Consider the following 20,319-nt stretch of genomic DNA (forward strand, 5'->3'; position numbering starts at 1 on the left):
TACACAGCACACTATCCCATCTCCCCTGTCATCCCCCAACACACACACCAAGACCCCTGGCAGTTGGGTTAGCCCCTTTTGGGTTAGTTTGTTTTCGGTTTTCGTTTTCGTTCCTTGAACCGGTTCGGAGCCCTGGCAGGACCTAAATACCTGTCAGACATGCTTCAGCAGTACACACCTTCTCGTCCTCTTAGGCCCCAAGTGAAAAACCTGCTAGTAAAACCTACTGTTAGAACTAAACATGGTGAAGCAAGATATGCGGCTCAGCTGTGGAACCAACTTTCGGACGACATCAAAAAGGCCCCAACTGTAGCCAGTTTTAAATCTAGACTTAAGACCAAACTGTTCTCAGATGCTTTCTGCTAACTGTGCCGAGTTACAAATTCTGAATCTGCCTTGATAATTATTCTACCTTGTCTTTTATTACTTTTTTTACTACTTTTGCCTTTGTTTTTTGCTTACTAATTATTCTTTATTTTTAAATTATTTTACCTTGTGTTTTATGTTTTCTTTTTATTATGATATTTACCTTTTAACTATTCTTTGACTATATTGCCTTTCTATGCTTTTATTTGTTATTTTTGTTTGGTTTTGTTTATGTAAAGCACATTGAATGACCTCTGTGTATGAAATGCGCTATATAAATAAACTTGACTTGACTTGGTTGGTTACATTGATAGGCCCACACTTAGTAGTTCATCAAGAGTCAATATATGACTGAAAAGATTATCATCAGCCTGGTAATTAGGATCCTTACAGATGTCCCCTTGACCCCTCTGGGTCATCACAGGATTGGACCTAGTGGGGTTATCAAAATAGGATCCTTAAAGCCAGTGTTTGCAGGACTGATGATTGTAGTTCCCAGAGAACCCAGGCTTGCTCTTTTGCAGTTAGTGGATGGGGAGCCTGAAGTAGCAGCACTGTACAAGGTTCAGGTAGTAGTCCATTTGTTGAGTGACCTGTTCAGTGGGGCGTATGGCATCCAAGAATCTCTGTGCCTTCCTGGCACCAAGGAGAAACATGTAAATCCAGCCAATGATTATCTGGATAGGTTAATCCCTCATCGGAGGTGTTTATCTTCCTCAGGATAGTCCATTGCTCCATAGTGTGCTTGACACATGGAGGACATTAGCATATCCATGCAGTGGTTGAACATTGATGAGCTTTGTGTCATTATGCAGTCCCTCCAGGAATTCGCGATGTTGCGTGAATTCTTGGCAACCTCGCAATTTTGTCCAAACACTGCAACTTTTTCGCAAATTTGACCAATCATCATGGTTTCCCTGTAAAATTTCACCCACCACAACAGCCCCTCCCGCAGAATATTGACTCAGATGCCACACTCACTTCTGCAGACACCAGAGACTTTACTTGCATCTGTCATCTCAACCTAGTGTTGCTAACCTGCCTAAGCTATGAAAGTAAGTTAATTAAGGCCTACTTGGTTTACTGACATTTGAGTAGGCTACAATATGCAACCCATTGTGTAGTGCAGTGCTACCAAAATCATAGAAATTAATAACATTGTAAGACATTTACCTCTTCTATGATCCAAGAATGATTTCATACGAGTTATTTTTTAACATTTATTTTAACTAATGACATAGAAAACATTCCGAATTCTATCCAAATATCGTAATGCACTATGCAAAAAGTTATTTCCATTACGCTACTCTCACGTCCTTAAAGTGGCAGGCAGTCAATTAGACTTACACACCACCAATGTAATAACATTAAAGAAAAGTGTAGTGTAATAGTTTAAATCAATATGAAATTACTAGATACTTAGTTGGCTATTAGTAATTATGCAAGTCACAGAATATGAATTATTAAAAAGATATGAACTTAATAGGCTATGAATTACAACATATATGAATGTATTGAAACATATGACATTATGCCATCTCTTTAGGGGGCTGTCTTTTTTGGACAGTTCTACGAAAGGTTATACTGCTTTGTGAATTTCCTGAATTTCCCCTTGGGGATCAATAAAGTATCTATCTATCTATCTATCTATCTATCTGAATTACCCCAGTCAAAGTATTTACACAAATAAAGTAGGCCTACTTTGATTTTCTGTAACCCTTACTATTTACCTTTACTTATCCTTTTTAATAAGCATCAAGATGATCCGTGTAATTTTGGTCTTACTAACCTTAATTACCCTCAATTAAAAAATAATTAAAAAAAAAAAATTCACTTCCTCTCTCAATTTCTTCGCAACAAACAGCTAAAAACACCGCAACTTCCATCGCAATTTTTTAGAAAAGTTGTCGCGAAATCAGGCATTTTAGATCGCAACAATCTCAAAAAATCCTCGCGAAATCCTGGAGGGACTGATTATGGGAGAAAGGTTACAACATGTTATAGATATAGTGTATTCAGATGTTTCATGACAACAAGTTAAAGTAGAAAACAAGGTAAGGTATGGTGGTAAAATTGAGAAGATTCTGTTAGGGGTAAAGCAACCTAAGGGAACATAGCATATAAGTTATTGAAGCTGGTATATACATTTTCTGTGAACATCATGAATGCTGTTATCTCTGAATATTTTTTCTAACGTCAGCCACCTATTATGTTAAAGCATTTCTATTAGATAACTTAAAGCATTTCTAGGTGACTTACGCAGGCACAAATCTAGTATCTCTTGTCTGATGACAGTGAATAAATCTTATGCAGTTCTACAAGGCATGTTCAGTGGTACAGGTCTCATTGGAAATTGTGTGACTAGTGGTTAGAAAAGTCTGCGCTTCAGATTTGACCACTTTGAAAATATTCTTATTACTATTAGGTGCTGAAAACCAGTGGCCATCTGGTTTGTCAATCATACTAAATATTAAGATTGATCTCTTAATCAGAGACTAAATCATCAGTACATGCCTATAGTCATAGGTTAAAAGAAGGTAATACATAGGTTTCATCATTATTGTCACAGTGCTATACATATAATGACAATACGTTGGAGATATGCAAAACAATTTAAACATAAAACCCAGGATAGCTTAGTCTACATGTGGAAAATAAAACTGGTTAAAAGAAAAGTCCATTTGATCTGTTATTTCCGTCCAAATTTCTCTGTTTTTAAGGCAAAGAAAACTCAGTTGTGTTAAGGCAATGCATTCTTACTTCTGGACATTACATTTGACATCAGTTCAAATTTATCTATGTGCATGAGGGAATGTAAACAGTAACCTAGTGGTTTAAAGAAACATAGCAGCTTTGTCTCTGCTACCCAGAAAAGTAGGCCTACATACAGTACAACAGATAGGCTACAATGATTACAATTCAACTTAAGAACAATTTTACAACTAGCAACTGCACAGCCTAGATGCTTTTTAACATAAACAACCTACAGAGTCTATGCACTATAACTTATCAGACAGCAGCATACAACCAAACCAGTACATAACACATTGTCTTTAGCAAAAAAGTATCTTTGTCAATGTGTTTGGAATTAATTTTACAATGACCGCTTGATCACTAATTGGCAGACTGCATGTGCACGATATGTAAATATGGGTAGGTTAGAATCATAGGACAATCTTGGTGCTTCTGAATGTTAAGCTACTTAACGTTTTATCAAATTTAGAAGTAAATAAAATATCCATCTTACTATGATTGCATTGTCCGTCAGTGAATCAAACTGGTTTGAGTAGGATTTGTATAGATCGGAATTCACAAGTTAAACAAACAAAACACTACGTCATACTATAAAGCTACCTAGTATGAATTACAAAAGTTATTGAATATTAGGGTAGTTACCTCTGAGCTTAGACGACGCAGGATGTTTCCGACGTCTATATGATCATATCTCTGACTGTCTTCCATGAGTTCCACTAAGGTTCCCCACTGGATTTCTACGTCTCCAGGATAACAGAGGGTATGTCGACAAATACTAATTTGTACAACTATAAATTATATTTTCCTATCATAGCTTAACCTCAAAACTGGTATTAAAAAGAAAACAAGACTCACCGCAGTGTCTGTAGACAGGGAAGAAGATCAAACCTCATACCGCTATTCTGTGGGAGAGTTAAAAAACGCGCGGCGCTTGCGTTTGCGTCACTTGTACGTGATTTGTTGTTAGAGGTCACGCAGTCTCACGGATTGAGCGTGAGACACACGCATTTCAATGACTTCACACGCTCACACGCCACACATGGCATTTCTCACTCCGAGGAAATTATTAACTTGCCCGCACAGAAATTTCTAAGGGCTATATTTTACAAACGTGTCACACAACGTTGCTGTCTGTGCGCTCATTCAGCTCAGAGAGCTGCTGTTCAGTTACTAACCTATTGGCCAATCAGAAAATAGGATTTCTCAACCAATCAGGAAATAGTTTTGTTTTGATGTGGGTCCGCAACTTGGAGACTGCTGGTCCGCGGTGTCGTGGAGTGAAATTAGGCCTGGTGCTTCGTCTGATAATTTGCTGCGCAGTTGATCAAGATACCGCGGACCGACAAAAAAAAGAAAACAAACGTTTCTGCTATCAATGTCATTAAACATGGAGCCATACAATAAAGTGGTGGTATGAGCGTTCATTCAATGCAGGCGTCTGCGCGAGAGAAACGGAAACTAATCAAAAACGTTGGTATCAAAGCTCCGCTTCAACCTGTTGAATGCTATTTAATTGTTTAACGACACTTAATAGAACAACGTTGATTTTTGGAACTTCCATAGAAACAGAGACTGTATAATACACTGTATAGCACTGAGTATTGTATAGTCAGATTTGAATATAACGTGGCCAAAAGCTATTGTAGCCTTCTTTCTATCTGTTAAAAGATCAACAGATCAGTGATTTACGCCTATCTGCTCGCCAAAAAAGCTGGTATTGTGTTTCCTGAATCCTTACATTCAGGCATTCAAATTAAACTTCATTATAAAACATGTATTTTTTTTCTCCATTTCCTACCAATGTATGATGCTTGCATGAGGGAAACATCCCAAAACAATAGCACCCATATAATTGTTGCTGTTTTGAGAAGTATTTCTTTTCTTATGCAAGCAGCATGCAACCATGCAAAAGCAATGAAACTAACTAGACTGCATTTCCGGCGGGAACTGCGAAAGTGTGCTTGCCCTGGTCCGGTCACCAACGTGAGCACACAGTGGCATAAGCCATGCTGAACCTGGCTTGAACCTGGCTTGATGAAGCACCCCTCCTCCTCCTCCCCCTCCACTCCCCTCATCCCCCCCCCATCATTACAGCTTCCGAAGTAAGTTATCTTTTAAAAAACTTCATCCTCGGAAGGCAGCCGGGCCTGACAGACTGTGTCCAAGGCTACTCAAGGCCTGTGCTGCTGAACTGGGGGAGCCACTGAAGCACATCTTCAACTGGAGTCTACGTCTCGGACAAGTTCCATCACTGTGGAAGACATCATGTCTCACCCCCGTCCCTAAGAAGCCACACCCCAGTGAGCTTAATGACTTCAGGCCTGTCACCCTAACATCACATGTGATGAAGACACTGGAGCGACTGGTCTTAGGTATGCTCAGACCCCAGGTACGCCATGCACTAGACCCGTTACAGTTTGCATACCAGGAGAAAGTGGGCGTGGACGATGCCATCACTTATCTTCTACACAGGACACATTCTCACCTAGACAAGGGAAAAAGTGCTGTGAGAATCATGTTCTTTGATTTCTCAAGTGCTTTTAACACCATCCAACCCCTCAGACTGGGAGACAAGCTCTTGCAGATGGGTGTGGACGCTCACCTGGTAACCTGGATTACAGACTACCTGACCGAGCGACCACAGTTCGTCAGACTGAAGAACTGTCTCTCTGACACTGTGATCAGCAGCACCGGAGCGCCACAGGGAACTGTGCTCTCTCCAGTCCTGTTCACCCTGTACACATTTGACTTCTGCTACAACACCGAGTCATGCCACATGCAGAAGTTCTCTGACGATACTGCAATTGTGGGGTGTATCAGGGACGAGCAAGAGGAGGAGTACAGGAGCCTGGTGGAGAACTTTGTGCAATGGTGCAAACTCAATCACCTTCAACTCAACACTTCAAAGACCAAGGAGATGGTGGTGGATTTCCGCAGGTCTAAGCCCGCTCTGCTACCAGTCTCCATTGATGGGGTCAATGTGGAGGTGGTAAGCACCTACAAGTATCTGGGTCACCACCTGGACAATAAACTGGACTGGTCAGCCAACACTGACGCACTCTACAAGAAAGGGCAGAGCAGGCTGTACTTCCTGAGGAGGCTGCGGTCCTTCAATGTGTGCAGCAAGCTCCTCAGGATGTTCTACCAGTCTGTTGTGGCCAGCGTCCTCTTCTATGCAGTGGTATGCTGGGGAGGAAGCACAAAGAAGAAGGATGCTGGTCGACTTGACAGGCTGGTAAGGAAGGCTGGCTCTGTAGTGGGAGCTGAACTGGAGTGCATTACTTCAATATCTGACAAAAGGACCCTGAACAAACTGATCAACATCTTGGACAATGAATGCCATCCACTCTACAGCACTATTAAAAAGCAAAAGAGCTTGATCAGCTGGAGACTTCGCTCACTGCCATGCACAACTGAAAGGCTGAGGAAGTCATTTGTCCCCAGGACCATTGAACTGTTCAATGCTTCACTAAAGGGAAGAGGAGAGATAGACTTCTCTGCTTAGTCTGTCTGCCTCTCCACCCTCTCCATGTTTGAGTACTGACTGCCCACTACTGCTTTACTACTGTTTTACTACTGTTTTATTAATGTCCACAGCCTAATGTTTTTACTACTGTTTTCCTGCCACACTGTTTTTCATGCTATATTAGCACACATGATCAATGGCTTCTGCTACAATACTGAATGGCTGTAACCCTATTACCTCAACCTATTCTTGCACTGACATAGTTTTTTTTATAGTTTTTTATATTACCTTGTCTACATTATACTTTACTCTCCGATTTGTCCATATTATTTATGCTGGTCTCTAGACCTCATTATTGCACTGTTGCACTAATGTTGGACTACCTTTTGCACCTTCACCATGACACTCACTCTCTTGAGCACCTCACCATGCACACAGAACTACAGGCACACATGATCAATGGCTTCTGCTACAATACTGAATGGCTGTAACCCTATTACCTCAACCTGTTCTTGCACTGACATAGTTTTTTATAGTTTTTTATATTACCTTGTCTACATTAAACTTTACTCTCCGATTTGTCCATATTATTTATGCTGGTCTCTATACCTTATTATTGCACTGTTGGACTAATGTTGGACTACTTTTTGCACCTTCACCATGACACTCACTCTCTTGAGCACCTTACCATGCACACATAACTAAAGGACTACTGTTGGACTACTTTTTGCACCTTCACCATGACACTCACTCTCTTGAGCACCTCACCATGCACACAGAACTACAGGCCCTGTCACTACAAGCGTCTCATGCTTGATCACCCTCAAGCACACTGGATTTTTTACATTTATTTATATAGTATATTTAGTATTTAGTTTTGTTAGTTTTTCTTATCTCCTACTGTCTCTATTGTACAGTGGAGTTTGGTTATATGTTTATACTTATACTTATATTTACCATTTCTGCTGTAAGTGCATGTTGTGTGTGATGTCTGTATGCTACTGAGACCCCCCTGATTTTCCCCTCGGGGATCAATAAAGTATCTATCTATCTATCTATCTATCTATCTATCCAGGCATTGTAACAGTGCCTTTCATTGTTGGAGCAGTGGCAATATCTCAAAAGCTCTAGGAGACGGCTATTCAACTATTGGCTTGCGGGTTGAATGCGGTTCGTTGGATTTTACCTTTGGCCTGCCTTCGAATTTAGCTTCTATGACTGAGATCAAATCAATAAAATAAAATGACAGCAGTGATTGCCTGCAAATATAAATAATGTCACGCGTCTTGCGCCTCTCAAACTCGGCTATCAGGTAACCTACAGAGGAATTGAAATTATGAAATATGACCACGGCATTAAAAAGCTGCTTGATTGTCAGGATACTTTTTCACTGATTTATTTTAAAAAATATGAGCTATGAGTGTGAATGTTATATATTCCATCCGACAAATTATGTTTTACTGGTTTATTTGACAAATAATCTATATGGATTTGCTCTATAAAGACCTTATGTCTTTTTGGGATTGTTTTGTGAGCCTGGGGTTGTTTTAAGAGCCTATTGATGTAGCCTATCTCAGAATAAAGGAATACTTCATATTACTCTAAACCACCGTCTGTAAATCAACTGTATACTACTGTCTACATTGCACTATATTTCTTGACCTGTCTCTGTATATTTCATCACCTTTCTATACTTTGCCTCACATTGCAACACAGCTCAGATCTTTGGTTGCTATGAAGGCCAATCGTTCTAAATGGATGGTTGCTATGGCCAAAGGCCAGTTCTATCTCTGCCGTTGTCAAGCGGGCATATCGTAGAATTCTGATTAACCTTATCTTATTTGAAACATCTCTATTTTACTTAGCCCACTTCCATACAGTGGGTCCCATTAAGAAGTGGCCACTTCATTTGCGCTTACCGTGATTCACACAGCAGCATTATTAAATTAATCGGTCACTATATGCCTACGTTTGCAAAGAAAACTTTTTAATTTGATTCACATGAAACGTTACATTTAATGTACATGTTGACAATAAGTAGGCTAGTTTTGGTTGTTGGTGGTGTTATTGCATCCCTTAGTTATGCCTACAATGCAGCTCCTGTAGACAGTAGTAGACGCATTTCAAAACATCGCGTTAGGAGTCCTCGCCACTTCTTTTGATTGTCACAGACTTAGGTGCTACTTTTAGGGCTAAAGTGCTGAATAGCAGTCCTAAGGTTACAAGTGACGAAGTTACGAGTGCAAGCATCTCATATCAAATTACCATGGCATTACGCTGAAACAACATAAATCCCAATTAGCAACATACATCTACCTAGCCACACAAGAAATACTAAATCTCTGCTTAGCATGCTTCTCCGCTTAGCATTCTAATAACAGAAGGGGCACATTTATGTTGACCACTACAGTACAACATGACTCATTATGTCTGTAACTCTATAAAACACTTACTTTCATAAAGGACGCACACCATCCAGCACATACACATATTTTAGGTAGACTACTTGGCCACAAACTCAAAACGTGTCTCTCTGAAGCTCTGTTCTAGAATCTTTGCTCTGAAGGCTGCGTTGCTAGGCAACATCAAATAAACGAAATGAGAGTCTTTTCAAGATATTAAAAGTGTACGTGTGATTACGAATGGATGTGTGTGGTTTGCAATTAGAATAAACAAGAAATAACATTTCCAATAATTTCCCATGATAAATTACATAATATTTGCACCTTCCTTACTTGTGAAGCTCACACCGTATTTAGTGAAATGTAATACAACGTTGCCACCTAGCGTTCAGATGTAGGCTATTTAACATTAACGTGACATTTCCTGCTTATTCTTTCGTCAACTCCATGCTTTTAGGAAAACAATCTTTTTTATCATAGTTCCCTCTTCAATGAGCGATTACCAGCTCGTTTTTGTAACAGATAGCTGTTTATTGTCCCTAGGTTTACAGAAACACCTATTCATATTAGTATGGAGTGCTGCCGACCACTGTTCATTACATGGCCCAAAATGCCTTGCATGTCTTTACAACAAAACAACACAGTAAAACCTAAATGCCCGTAAACATATGAATTTGCATACTTGTAACATTTTGTAATAATACTCTCCCATCATGATATTTAACAATAATGAAAAATTTAATTTGATTACCGTCAATGTGAAAATAACTGTACTACGTCAGCAATAAATAGCTAATGTCCTCTTTGCCATTTTAGTTCGTAAGTCCATACTATCCCATGGCTGAGCAAGGATTTCATGATTGGGCAAGGCTGCCCATAGACATTGTGCATACTTGGAAGGCATTGTGATGGATGTACAACTGCAAATGAGAAAGGTGATAGTTACCAAATAGTCAAGTCAACTTTATTTCTATAGCACATTTAAAAAAAAAAAAAAAATACGGGTGGGTGGTTTGCCAAATGCTGGAAACTTTTGGAATGTTTTCTTTTTTTTTTAGCTTATGCACCCTCACATTGGAGTCCCGAGTTCAAATACAAAATTTGGTATCGATATGTGACAGTGTTCCTGAGATATGGACGACTTCCTGTTTCGGAGCTTCGCCGCCGATTTCGTTTGGCTGTGACGGCAAACGCTTTCGAAAATCAAAAATCCTTCTGGTAACTTTTGTGAGGCTTAGTCCAAGGATAATGTACGTCAAGTTTCGTGGCATTCGGACCAAATTTGTGAAAATTTAGTTTAGCTTTCTGTTCAATCCAATATGGCGGACGAACGACACGCCCTCCTGACGTCATCTTCGCGAGCAACTTACACCGGTACTGACCGGACGTTTTAAAGTTGGAACGGTGTCTCTGTCTCAAAGGGCCTAGGCACTAGAGCTGACAACAAATTAGGGAGATGGGAATAATAAAACTTAAGAAGAACAACTAGACTGCATTTCCGACGGGGACTGCGAAAGTGTGCTTGCCCTGGTCCGGTCACCAACGTGAGCAGACAGCGGCATATGCTACGCTGAACCTGGCTTGATCCAGGCATTGTAACAGTGCCTTTCAGTGTTGGACCAGTGGCAATATCTCAAAAGCTCTAGGAGAGGGCTATTCAATTATTGGCTTGCGGGTTGAATGCAGTTCGTTGGATTTTACCTTTGGCCTGCCTTCGAATTTAGCTTCTATGACTGAGATCAAATCAATAAAATAAAATGACAGCAGTGATTGGCCGCAAAAATAAATAATGTCACACGTGTTGCGCCTCTCAAACTGGGCTATCATGTAACCTACAGAGGAATTGAAATTATGAAATATGACCAAGGCATTAAAAAGCTGCTTGTTTGTCAGGATACTTTTTCACTGATTTATTTTATAAAATATGAGCTATGAGTGTGAATGTTATATATTCCATCCCACAAATTATGTTTTACTGGTTTATTTGACAAATAATCTATATGGATTTGCTCTATAAAGACCTTATGTCTTGATGGTAATTTTGATACCATAGTATCAAAGTGACCCACTAATGAGAAATGCAGAACATTAAACCACATATTGGAATATTGGACATAATGCAGAACATTAAACCATATATTGGAATATTGGACATAATGTTCTATTCTACTTTCTCTCAGTCTGTTTGGGATTGTTTTTTGAGCCTGGGGTTGTTTTGAGAGCCTATTGATGTAGCTCAGAAGTATCTCAGATTAAAGGAATACTTCATATTACTCTAATACACCGTGCCAATGCCAGGCCCCCTCCCCCCTGAGAAACAAAGTCTCACTCCTTGCAAACTTCAAAACTTGAGAGCCCTGTCATGCATCCTCACACGGGGCACCACCTGTAATGACATCACTCGTCAGGACCAAAGAGGGAACTGAGAGTGGTCGAAGGAAATCGTGAAGCTATCCGCGTGCTGTTGGAAATAATAATTTAGTTTCTACGGCGGCGATAACTAATCTCAGTCGTCCATTATGCTAGTAACGTTAGCTAAACTGCTACTCTGGACTATAAGTACAATAGAAAGGCTATGCGGGTCAGAACATAACAATTTATTTGTCAGGTACAAGCTATTCATCCAATACATTATAGAAAGTACATCTAAATGAATAATGTGAAAGTTACGAAAACAGGTTAAAGGAACATTTAGGAAACCATATGAAACAATCAGAGAATGAACATACCAGCTCAGAGGATGATGACTACACACCTTAGTGGTGCGGGAGATTCTGACTACAGAATGGCTCCCAGAATGCTCTGTAAACTTCACCTAAATAGTCTACCTAGTTTGTGGTTGATTACATTGATATGGATCACATGATTGGAGGTCAGCTGATTTGGGATCACATGGTTGGAGGTCAGCTGATTTGAGAGTACTTTGATGAGACTTGAGACCATTGTTGTAGTGAGAGTGAATCAATCAAGACATGACAAGGTATACATTTGATTACATTTCCTGTCCCTATAGTTAACTGCTCCTGTAGACATGTGACAGTAGGCCCACAATAGGCCCACACTCAGTAGTTGATCAAGAGTCAATATATGACTGAAAAGATTATCATCAGCCTGGTAATTAGGATCCTTATAGGATAATCAATATTCATGAAACTCAGATGTCCATTAAGTGATATGATTGCTGTTTCAGATGGTGGAAGTTATTGCCCTGTGTAGTTATGTTATGTATTGGTGATATCAGGAAAGTGTTATGGGGTTATTTGCATCAGACTGTGTCGATTTAGACTGGTTGGCGGTTTGCAACACAGACTGCTCGCTCATTGCCTCAGTTACATGGTACTATGTGTCACTGTGTGTGTGTGTGTGTGTGTGTGTGTGTGTGTGTGTGTAGTGATTTCATAATATTTAGTTTTCAGAAGTCACTACTCAACCCACATAGCACAGTGTAATGATTACACACACAAACATACACACATGTCTGCAAATGTCTGCACGCACATACACACAAACACACAGGCTGCTCACTCAGTTACATGGTGCAGTATTACACTTTGTGTGTGTGTGTGTGAGTCTCTCTCTCTCTCTCTCTCTCTCTGTGTGTGTGTAGGGATTTCATAATATTTAGTTTTCAGAAGTCACTAGTCAACCCACATAGCACAATGTAACTATTACTCACACAAACATACACACATATCTGCACACACACACGCACACACACGGAGACAGACACTTTGCTTTTCCCTCTACAGAGGGATTGGGGCTGGCGTTTGCTCAGAGGGCATTAGGGGCATTAGTAGAGAGTTGGGGGCAGGGCGCGAGGTGGTGCATTTACAGTAATTCATCTCTCCAGGCTCTGACAACCCACCCGGCCTCCATGCCACCCCTCTTCCAGGAGCAGAGGGCAAAGATAAGCTGCTAAATAATAGCTCTTTAAGGGCGGGGAGGGGTCGAGTGGGTCATTATCTGGGCAACTGTGACTAAGGGTTATTCTGCTGATGGAGTGATATATGGAGCACAGCGGTGTGTGTGTGTGTGTGTGGTGGAGGAGGGGGTCGAGGAGAGAGAGTGCACGTGTGGCGTGCGTCTAGCAGATGAGACAGATAAACAGTCGCTGCCACTCACTTTACTGTATTTCTCTCTCTATCTCTCTCTCTCTCTCTATCACTGGCTTAGCCCAGAGGCTAACCAAGTGACTGAAAATCCTCTGCAGGGCCATGCTTTGCCCCGCGGATGAAAATGATGATGTCAGAAAAGAGCTCAAAGCCGCTTTGTTTGGGTCGTCGCCGGGCGCGGAGGAAGCGGATAAAGCGCAGTGGACACCGCAGTGGTCGGCCGAAAGCTGCAGGAGCCGCGCAAATAAAATAACTAGCCGCGTGTGTTCAGCTGCACTCTGTGTTCTCATGCCCATCTCCTCCCTCTGGCCGAGGCATAGTGGCACAACACCCTTTCATCTCCTAGCGTGTAGAATGACCGTGGAGATGGAGGAGTGGGAGAGAGAGAGAGAGAGAGAGAGGAAAAGAAGCCTGTGAAACAAGTAAATCCACTCAGAGGGAATCTGCTCCCAGCCAGGGATGGAGTGACCAAACTGACATCAGGCCTCAGCCACCCCTCCAGCCAGCGCCACTCACGTGGGTGTCTGTCACGGCTGTCATGCCGAGGGCAGCCTGCCTCGATGACGTAACGTCAAACTCACTGTCCTGATTTTGCCTCTCCAAACTACACGGCTTCAGTTGGCTGGACTCAGCCATGTTCTTCGAGTTAGCAGCGCTGTGCGCTTAGCGCTTAGCCAGGTCCTATTCAGTTCCATTTCGTTTCCAGGCTAATCTCTCTGTGGCGAGGAAGAAGGTGGAGAAGGTTTACTGACATTCTGGTACTTGTGGATGTAACAGAGACAGTTTAGAGAAAACATTCAAATGGAATTGTCTCGTGGGGACGGCTCACACACAGTGGGGATAATTATGTGGAACAGGTTCTGTCGGTCAGCCATTTTGGCTCCTCGGGGATGTTGTCTTTATGCCAGCACCAGGCTGTGTGGCACAGATAGTGGAGGCAGCCCTTCTGGACCATTTCCCAGACTGCACACAAGGTGCATATCCAGTTTACACTAAGCAGTACATTGTATTATTAGCACTCGGGTATAGCATTCTTATCGCTTACCTCTGAAAGGGCAGTATTGCATAGTAAAATCCTACAGGCAACCATCCAGGCCACCTTTCAGTGAAAATAATATTATAATAGCTCCCCATATTGTCCCCCATCATTGTGTTTACTGAAAAAGTAAACAGATGGACATGCTCACAATATCACTGTTCTTAGCGAGTGGCTAAGCTAATTTCAGACCATAGATAGGTATCATTGGTGTAAAATTAGCAAAATGAAAAAGGTTATGGAAGAGTTCAAATGAATAGATATGGACAAGATAGACAGACCCCCCCCCCCCCCCCCCCACACACACACACACACACACACACACACATGAATTTTTGCAGCTCTAATTTTGGTCTTTTTGTGTCCTGAAGTGTATGCTGGGATAGTGGGGGAGGGAGAGTGGGCACGGCCGGGCATCGAGAGATCTTCTGCATTATTGATCCCCCACTGACCAGGCCTGTAGCGTGCGCCACGGAGCCGAGGGAGGATTGGATGTCCACGGCGCATACTGACCACACAGATGCTCTGACGAACACAGCCATGTAAAGAGGTTTGCTCGACTGGTTTTGGGTCAGCAGCACCTGATCCCAACCACACTAAGCCCAACTCAGCAGATCCTGTATCACACTTAACGACCAAGCTACCATACAACAAGCCTTACTTCAACCCGGGAGTTATGGTTTTCCATTCCGCTAGAGCACAATGAATACTCCACAACTCATTGATGGAGTTTTTGCTGTCCACAGAGATTTTGAGACATGATATACTGGAGTGGGCAAGTTTTAAAAATACCTGTTTTAAATGCTGTGTTGTCAACAAAGTCCACCGTACAAGTAAAGCGAGTGAATTATTCATGAGTGAATGTTTTATGAAGTATAAAACAAAACCAGCTAAATCGGTGTAAACCTCTGTGGTTTTTCGGTCAAACGTCAGGTAATGACAGTTTTCACGAATCAGTGGCACAAATCTCTCATAGCCTCACCTATCTTCCTTTTTACCCTCTCTTAGCCCCTCCCTCTTTCTTTCCCTCTCATCCTCTCATCCTTTTTTCCCCTCCTTGGGAGTCATGCATAATGGATCCTACCTTGCGTCATCAATTTGCACGATAACAATGTTGGCATGTCAGGCCCACGGAGCAGAGCATTCGATCCACTCTTCTTCCAGTGACACGATGGAATATGTTGGCCGGTGTTGGTTTTCAGCAGGTACGGCTGAAATATTGATGAGGGAGCTGAGGTGCTTTTTCCACTGCCTCAGTGTCCGCCTTCTTCTAAACACACCCCCCCCCCCCACCTCCCCTACAGTCCTAATCACTTGATACCGGACCTGGAGCCTGGTGCTGTGGCCTCGCAGGCCCACAGAAGGAGCCGGAAGGCAGCCACGGTGGTGGCGGCGTGGGATGGGATGGGGGAGAGGCCAGCTCGGGCGGCAGCAACACATTTTCCATCTGCCATGAAAGCGGAGCACCGGGCTCATTATGGCGGAGTGCTCCCAGTCCAGCTAACCTGACCGTGGCTGGAGGTGTCTGTGCAACTGCTGCTGCCGTGTGTGTGTGTGTGTGTGTGTGTGTGTGTGGTTGTGTGTCAGTATGCTTTTGAATGAAAATGTGTATTTCACTGTGTCACCGTGCAAATGTGTTATTTTTCATAGGCTTGATGGGTATTGGAATATTTGGACCCTCAGGTGTGTGTGTGTGTGTGTGTATGTGTATGTGTGTGTGTGTGTACATAATTAAATTCATTAGCAAACACTCAGTGTCACAAAACGTCAGTATCCATTGTGTTTTCTGAGTGAAAAAAGTCACGCTTGACCAGTGTTCTCATTGGCACCACCACCTGCATCGAGTGTCTCCATCGGTTGACCCCCTCAGACCGAAGCGTGCCCTTTGATGGGGTGGCAAAGAGTGCTGTGCCTTTTGCTGGTTGCCACCTCCTCCAGAGAGATGGATAACGCTATGCTAGTAGCCTGAATAAAACATGGCTTGAAAAGCCCATCAATAATGCAGAGAGGGAACGAATCGGTAACACAGTGTGTGTGTGTGTGTGTGTTTGTGTGTGTACTGGGGGGTGGGGGTTATATATTACGGTTGGCCAAAAACACACAGCATCTGGGAAGGCTGTGTCAGCTAATGCCCTGGCTCATTTGTGATGATCCAGAGGGGGGCATGAAGAGGTAGAGCACGAGTGGAGTTTGCGGAGGGAGGTGGAGGTGAGATGATTCCCCTGCTCTCTCTCTCCCTCTCTCTCTCTCCCTCTCTCTCTCTCTGTGACCGTGCCTCGCTCGTCTCCTCTTTCTCTTTCTCTCCTCCCCTTACGGTAAGCAGAGCCGCGGCTCGTGTTCAACCCCCCCCCCCCCCACACACACACACACACACACACACATCCATCTCCACCCCCCACCCGCATGCCAGGTGGAGTTGTCGAGGAATCAGCTGTCAGCGGACGACACACGCCAGACTCCCCCGGTATTCTTTGTCACTTACCTGAAAACTTCCGTTAATTTGGAAAACAAAAAACGAGCACCACGCGACGTCACCGCGACGTCCCTCCCTTGCAGATGCTGGCTGAAACAACTGGTGCATGCCAGAGAGAGAGAGAGAGAGAGAGAGAGAGAGAGAGAGAGAGAGACCGCATGTGAGAGGTCATGCATCCATCATGGATTTGGGTCAACATTTACAAAAGCCTGCGGCAGAAATAAACACCAGAAAATCATTTAGCGTTTATCTGACCCCTCTGCGTATGGTTGTTCCTTTACGAGCCTCTTGAGCTGGAGATGTTTGTTTCTGAGGCCCCCTCTCCAAGCCCCGCCCTGTGTCTCAGTACACTCAAGCGAGCCGGTCCGTCAGAGATCTGCTTTCAATAAGCACAGACGGCAGACATTCCATATTTCACCCTGCTCAGTTGGAACAATAACAGCCTAATTGATTGTCCACAGTGCACCAGTTATGTCTACAATAGCATGAGTGGGTAGGGCTGGACTAGAGTAATGAAACACTGAAGAGGGAAAAGTCTCTAATGCATATAACGATAGCGCTTGAATTATGCATGATTGTGAATGAAGAACTAATATAATTCATTTGACAATAATGCAATGTCTATTTTTCCTGTCTCTGTTAATCTTGCTATGGGCTATTGAAATCACATCGGTAATGACAAAGCTTGCTTCTAGCAGTAGAATAGCTTGACATAATTGCATGCAGCCATGCACTAAAGCTTCATGTTTTCTCTTGAGACAGAACAAGGCTATTTCGTATCGATTCGGTAGGTAGTGCAGTCAATACTGCATCATTTCTGTTTATGTTCTCAAAGTAACAATGCGCTCCTGTCTGACGCTGGTACCGATAGGTACACAACAAATCAACTATGTCTTGTGTCTCTACACAATATAGCAGAAGCAAGCAGGAAAAGTTGACATCACACAATTTTTTTGGAGAGATTAACATTACATAACAGGGGCCTTGTGGAAACACTGAAGACTGGAATGGAAGTAGAGCATAAAGCAATTGTGACATATGACAAAACAGTTCCCAGCATTCCCAAACACTGTTGGTGAATATGCTGTGTGTTGGCATATGCACTGTTGGTGAATATGCTGTGTGTTTGTTTGTGTTGTCTGTTGTCATCTGTGCAACATTTTGCACCACCTGATGCATTCCACAATGGTGTCCAATCTGCTGACAGGATTTCACCTTTGACCTTCAGGAAGAGTTTGCCATTGCAGCACCCAATGGGGTAATAAACCTTTCACAAGGCCATAAACAAGGTGTGAGGAGCAGGAAAAGAGAAAGAGGGACAAAACACTGATCAGCTTATCTTAATAGCCTTTTCAGAAGTCACTGATGCCTGGTTTATTTTGCTTTATCTTGCGCTCCTTTTCATTGGAAAAATAATCAGGCCACGTCTGCTGGCTCAGGACTTCACCTTTGAGCCACCGAAGTCCTCCTCACCCCGCCATCACACATGTGCCCTCATTAAAATTTAAACCAACCCGACCTCAATCATCCCAGTGCGTGATAAAGAGCTCTCATGCCACATACATTTGGTCACTAAAACTGAAGAGAAAGAACCCACGTCAACTATTAAGTTAACCGTCAAGGGAGGTAGAAGAGCTGTCCAGTCAGCTCCTGTTAAGTCATACGTGCGTGACAGGAGTGCCAGCTATCACATTCACTCCAGCCAGGCAAGATGGGCAATCTACCAGGCAGGTCAGCAAGTTCATCAAGCCCCATTTTCCTCCCTGTTTCAATACTAACTGTCTGTTGAGTGTGAGTGGGACTGTGACTGTGTGAGTGAGTGAGTGTGTGTGTGTGTGTGTGTGTGTGTGTGTGTGTGTGTGTGTGATTTGAACATATATAAACTACTTTGTATGACAATTCCATTGGATTAATAATACAATGGCATTGTGCACCATATCATCATCTATGTCTGTAGGATATTGTAAGATAATATTGGCATGATATTTGTATTTGTCTCATAAATAATACATTGTCAACATTGAAGAAAGTCTCCAATTTTGAGGTCTGCTATTTTGTCTGTGTACAGTACAGAACTGTAGTTTGATACATTTGATGGTCAAATTAAATTTGCAAGTGAAAGTATTTTCTCTGTTGATTTCCTGCAGGGACAGGCATGTGGACAGTTAGTCTGCATTTACAGAAGCAGTAAGAATGCCCTGTTGCACAATCGTCATTCGAGACAGAGAGATATTATGAGACACACAATCAGAGTAATTTGGCGACGGCAGGATCCATTGTCTGAGTCTGCTCCTTCTTATTAGGTAGACGACTTCCACCAAGGCGGCCAACATATTGTTGTGTGGTGCAGTCAGCTGTGCTGTAGGTATGACTCATGCTTTGCTCACTTTATAATCAAAATAAAAAAAAAGAAAACACATATAATTGAGGTACTGAAATTGCATTTAAATTTGGTGAGATTAGTTTCAATTATGCATGGCTGCGGTCAGGCAAGGTGAACCAGGAAAGTGGTGAGAGACTCCTCCAGCTGCGTGTGTTGACTTGGGCCGCGCATTTTGTGTGATTAATGTCTAAATGCCTACAAACGCTAAGCTGGAACAGCACTGCTGTTTGATATTCTATCCAAACACACACACACACACACACACACACACACACACACACACAAACACACATTTACACTCTTTTGCAAATATACACTCTTTGCACCATGTAGGGGGGTAACGATGTGGGTACATGGCTAACGCAGTAGCCGTTCTCTGCCATCAGTCTCTCTCTCGTCCCTCCCTCTTTGCCAGGCCACTTTTTGTGTGCTGCCCAGCATTATGGTCATTAGAAGAGATCGCAGTTAGATCATTGCTCGCTAAGTCCAAGCTGCCTTTGGTGCCAATTAAAATAACCTTCACCGTCTGTCGCGGCAAGGGGAGAATTCTCGGAATCACTGGGAATAATTGAAATAGCTGCTTCTGTGTGTGTGTGTGTGTGTGTGTGAGAAAGAGTGTGTGTGTGATCTCAGATCTACTGTATGTGTGTATCTAACGTGCATTCCTGTCTTTGCTTAATTTTCCAAGCTTAATGGCCTTATCTCCAAAAATGTAGATGTTAAGTTCCGATAACATATATAAATGTAAACAGAGCATGCCCACTTCTGACAAGCATACATCTATGGGTAGGATACTGTCGAGTCTATCTAAGGCTGAGTATGATACTTTAATGGCCCTTTTTGACCCCAAGCCCACATTCCGGTCAGTCAGCGTGGCTCGTTTAAGCTACATGTACATGCCTTCATGTCCACAGAGGCTGCCCTCCCATGGCACCTCTGTAGGGCGAGACCATGGCAACGCTGGAACAGTTGTCCGGGTGAAACCATTACCCGCCTATGGTTGATTAGCATAGACTTACACTCATTCATACACACACACACACACACACACACACACACACACACACCATGCTGGACTGGTATCCCCCAGGAGGAAATTTGTCCCAATTTGACTTCACTCTTCCTATTACCTTTTGCCTTTGGTTTCAGTGACTGAACTACAACCTGAGCAAAGTATTACAGTTTCTCTCTTTCCCCTGCTCTCACTCTTTCACTAGCTCATTCTCTCACTCTCTCTTTTTTTTCCTGTCCTAAGCATCCACCCGGAGAGGTTGTCTGTTTCTGGACCACATTTCACTGTCCCCGAGTGGCCGCTGGCCTGGCCTAT

The 20,319-nt window shown here is 42.7% G+C and overlaps 1 pseudogene; it reads right to left on the bottom strand.

Annotated features, from left to right (window-relative positions):
- Positions 1-963: 963 nt before the first annotated feature.
- On the bottom strand, positions 964-15,590 carry LOC121696814 (annotated as a pseudogene).
- Between the last annotated feature and the right edge of the window lie 4,729 nt (positions 15,591-20,319).

The sequence above is a fragment of the Alosa sapidissima genome, chromosome 22 (genome assembly GCF_018492685.1).
Source record: "Alosa sapidissima isolate fAloSap1 chromosome 22, fAloSap1.pri, whole genome shotgun sequence".
Taxonomy (NCBI): domain Eukaryota; kingdom Metazoa; phylum Chordata; class Actinopteri; order Clupeiformes; family Clupeidae; genus Alosa; species Alosa sapidissima.